Source organism: Apium graveolens, chromosome 6, assembly GCF_009905375.1.
Source record: "Apium graveolens cultivar Ventura chromosome 6, ASM990537v1, whole genome shotgun sequence".
NCBI lineage: Eukaryota > Viridiplantae > Streptophyta > Magnoliopsida > Apiales > Apiaceae > Apium > Apium graveolens.
This window is the reverse complement of record NC_133652.1, coordinates 154279802-154284945: the sequence shown is the minus strand read 5'-3', so window position 1 is coordinate 154284945 and position 5144 is coordinate 154279802.

Sequence of the window (5144 nt, the reverse complement as noted above, 5' to 3'; positions counted from 1 at the left end):
TACACACACTTCTTATTAAAAACCTTCTCTCTCTTCTATATACTAACATATATACAAGGTTTTTGAAACCCAAGCTTAGCTTCACCCAACCAAGCTTTATCCCACCAAGTGAGCTCATCCAGTACAATTTCCCGGCCTCCTGAAGGGCTGCCTAAGGTCGACCAAAGTGCCAAAATCCGGCCGAACCTCCGGCGAATTTTTCCGGCGAAATTTCCGGACCGTTCTTCAAAAGTGGTAACTTTTAGCTTCTTATTTGAGTTCTTTTTATTTGAGCTTTGTACTTCATTTCTCTACTTCATCTTAAGCTCTAATACAAGATCTCTTACAAATAAAGTTCTCAAGAGAACTAAGATTAAAACTCGGAATTCGAATAAGTACTTGATCTTCACATAAATCATTTAAAGAAAAAGATCTATAAACAAAAAGTACTTCATCTCTAAAAAGGAGATTATATTTGACCCAAGTTCATGAGTTAGCCAATTATTTTTATTATTGGACCTTGGCTAACAATTATTCGTGCACATAAAATATTACGAAGTAAAGTTTTAATCTCTTCTAACATCTTTAGTGTTCCGGGGGATTATAACTCAATCTATAAACACTTCGTAATTTGTCAAATATCAAAACTGATTAAGTTCATGAGTTAGACAATTACTTGCACTTTATTTAATTGGATCTTGGCTAACACATTTCGTGCACATAAATTATTACGAAGCATAGTTTTAATCCCTTCCAACATCTTTAGTGTTCCGGGGGATTATAACTCGATCTATAAACACTTCATAATCATCCGTTAAAATTAAGGACGAATCAAATCCACGAGTTAGCCAATTAATTTTACGCTATTTAATTGGATCTTTGCTAACACATATCATGTATATAAATAATTATGAGTCATATCGTATAAGCCTCTTCTAACATCTTTCAGTGTTCTGTGGGCTTATACTACGATATCTATAAAATACTCGTAATTATTCATCCAAACTTCGAAAGCACAATCTTAAGCCAATTACTTGCACTTAACTTATTTGGATCTTGGCTAAGACTCATAAATCTTATAAACGTGCTTGAAGTAAAAGAGTATACTTTGACCTTATAATCGTCAATATAAAAGTATACCTTAAAACCTTAAGTTGATATACTTAAAGGTAAATTACAACTCCGAGGTTGTAATTAAAGTATTCTTCGATCTATAAATATATAATCGAAAGAAGAAGAATACTAAAAAAGTCATAAGCTATAAGTGCTTAATATAGAAAGATTTCTCATATTACTCTACCTATGTATTCAATCTATAAAGGAGTAATCATAAAAATACTTGAACTACTATTTATTATCTTAAGTCAAGTATTCTTATTTAGTTTTAATATTCTTATTTGAATATTATCCTATTTGTGTACTAGTACAGTAACATACTAGTTCAAACCATCTTTTCTGTACTTAATTCTCGTTCTAAGATCCAAGTCCTAGACGTACTAACAGGGAGTTAGTAGTCTTCGCACTGTGAAGAAGAGGAAAGACCCAATACCGGATCACTAAGATCCAAGACCGGCAAAAGCTAAGGAAGCCAAGTCCACACAAAGGCTCTACAACAACTTTGAAGAAATAGCGGGGAGTTATTGTCTAAGATAAGTTGTGTAGGTATTACATTTATTTTGAGGTGGTGACCCTTGTGTTATGCACCAAGACAAATACTTGTAAGTGTGTAAAGGCTTCTCCGCCTACTAAAGGGGCGAGTTTATTATAAGGGAAAATCCCGAGTCCGGGAGAGGAGCTCGAGGACTGGAGTAGGGGTGAGCGAATCTATTAGAGGTTGCACCATCGCGAACCGGGATAAAATCACCGTGTGGTATTTTCTTTCCTTGTACTTTATTTTTCCGCACATATAAACTGCATAACCACTCGTTAAAGTTTTAAAAGGGATAAATTATTTTAAAATGCCATAACAATTTTTAAATTGGTAATTAAGTTATTCAACCCCTCTTCTAGCTTAAAATAGCCCTCATACGAGACCTTACAATTGGTATCAGAGCGGTGCCTTTTAACGTGTTTGTTAAGTGATTTGCAGATTTACAGGCATAACAGAAAGTGATCCGGAATGGCGTATATTAATCTCGTGGGATATGGTGAAGGTCTATCTAGCTTGTGACCTCCTCTATTTGATGGAACCAACTTTGCAACATGGAAAATAAGGTTTCGTATTTATGCTAGATCTCAAGGAGTTAAAGTTTGGATGGTTATCGAAGACGGTGTTCGCATTCCTACCAAAACTATCGATTACATCATCGTCGAAAAGAAGGTTAGTGAATACAACTTAGAGGAAGAAGCCACAATGAATTTAGCCGCCAAGGCGGAAATGGTTCTCACAAGTGCACTTGCAGAAAAAGAATATAAAAGAGTAAATAATTGCAAGACGGCACAAGAAATGTGGAACAAATTAGTGGTAACCTATGAAGGAACCACTGATATAAAAGATTCTTGGATGGATACATTGATCCAAGAATATGAGAACTTTAAACTCCAAGAAGGAGAAAATATCATCGATATGGAAACAAGATTTACTCGTATTATCGATGAGTTATCTCAACTTGGAAAAAATTATACTCAAAATGAAAAGAATAGAAGAGTGCTCAAATCTCTACCTCCTAGTTGGAAGGTTAAAGTCACTACTATAAAAGAGATGCACAACTTAAATGAGTATAAGATTAATAACCTATTCAAAAATCTTCGTGCTTATGAAGAAGATAATATTCCAGAAAAGGTTGCTCAAAAAGTGGAGGATAAAAAGAAAAATATGGCTCTAAAGGCCATATTAATTGATGAAGATGAAAACGATGAGGAGTTAAATGAGGAACTCCAAAGTATCGATGAGAGTGATATTGCTCTACTCACGAGACAACTTCATTGTGTGCTTCAAAGCAAAGCTCAAAGATACGAAAAAGGCTTCCTAAAATCAAATAATCAACAAAGAGTTTTTAACTCTAACGGAATGCCAACTTACTCTCAAAATTATAATTCCAACTATAAGAGTAATTATCCGTCAACGAGTTATAATAAAGGCAAAGGAAATCAAAATATAAATACCTATATTAATGTCAATGCCTCTACAAACCATCATGTTTACACTCCTCCAAAACCTAAAGATCCATCTCTGGAAGAAACACAAGATGTGTGTTTCGAGTGTAAACGACCCGGTCATTATAAAAGAGAATGTCCTAAACTTTCAAAAGGACGAAGTCTCGTGGCCGAAAATGGTTGGGATCTAAGTGAAGATGAAGAAGCTCCAGAAGCTAGTGAAGAAGTGGTCAATCTATGCTTAATGGCTCTCGGAGATAAAACTACCTCAACGGAAATTTCCTCTTCAAATCAAGAGGTAACATCTAACTATGTCTCAATTAAATCTTTATTAGATGAATCTAATTTATCTCTCATAGATATGAATAAGCATGATTTGATTGAACTTGTAGTAAGTTATAAAAATAAATATAAAGATGTTGAACAAAGCTTTCACTTGTTATTGTCCGAGAAGATGAAAATTGAGGAAATTCATCATACTAAAAATAAAGAATATACTCGGATGATGGACTCAGAAGTCCAAGATGAAAATGAGATTACATCTCTAAAAGATCAAAACCATCTCATCAAGATTGAGGTAAATAAACTTCAAGAAAATGTACTCAATCTTGAAACAGAGAATATATCATTAATTCTCAAAGACGAAGAGATGGAACATGAAAAGATACAATTGAATGATAATATTTGTAAACTCCACGTTGATCTATTGAACTTAAAGATTCTAAATGAATCAAATGTTCAAGATAAATAAACATCTTATAAAGACAATCTTGATAAAGAAAAAGAGATATTAGAAACCAATGAGCTTGAAGGTGAAGCTCTAAGGTTAAAAGAAGAAAATTATAAACTCATAGCTCAAGTTAAGGATCAAGAAAGAATCCTTAACAACAAGATTGATGCCTTAAAGAAAGAAAATGAAAATCTTGAAGAAGTCATTCAAAGATTTACAATAGGCAATAAGATGTTGGATCAAATGGCACATACAAAAACCTCATATAAATATGAAGGTTTGGGATATAATAAGAATTCTCCTCCTAAAGGAAATACTCGGAGATTTGTATCACCAATAAAGACTCCACCCCAATCACCATCTTATAAATGTTCTTATTGCAATAAAATGGGACATACCATTCAATATTGCAAATTCAAGAATGGTGAAATTAAGGGGAATCATGTATGGATTCGTAAGGAATTATACACGAAAGATGATAAACATGTGCCTCACAAAAATATAGAATATAAGAATCCAAGGCAACAATGGTCTCATCAACCTACTAGGTTTCAAAATAGAAACACACAATATCATGTAAATAGTAATGCATTTAGAAGGCAACAACCTTTTAGTAGAAATGCTTATGCTACTTACCATGCTAATAATAGATATAATGTTTATCATGCTCCATCAAGATTTAATGATAGCTCTAGGTATTATCAACCTCAAACTAGGTCATATGCATTTAGAAATATTTATATATCAAATGATAATTATACCATGCCTAGATTCTTTCATAAATCAAATGTTATATATGATGTACTAACCCCAGGAGCCTTAATACAAAGGGGTACTTATAAATTTAACTAATCATGGTTATAGGTTTGTCTTGCCGAGAAATAAGACATATGGTACCTTTATAGTGGATGTTCAATATATATGAACGGTAATAAGTCACTCTTGAACAACATTAAAAAGGTTACCGCGGGGAGCGTAACATTTGGTGATAGTAGTAAAGGAAACATTGTCGGCATCAGAGATATCAGAATTGGGAAAGTTAAAATTTCCGACGTTCAATTAGTCACCGGGTTAAAGTACAATCTTCTCTGTATTAGTCAATAATGCGACAATGATTACAAGGTAATTTTCTACACTACTCATTGTTCTATATTAGATAAATTTGGAAAGTTGGTTCTCACTTGCCCTAGAATTAAAAATGTTTATACATGTGACATGAGCAAGCAAGTGAACGTGTGCCTAATCACTATAAATGATGACCCATGGCTATGGCATCGAAGATTAGGACATTCCACCATGAAGTTGATAAAGAATATATCAACTAAAGACCATGTCCGAG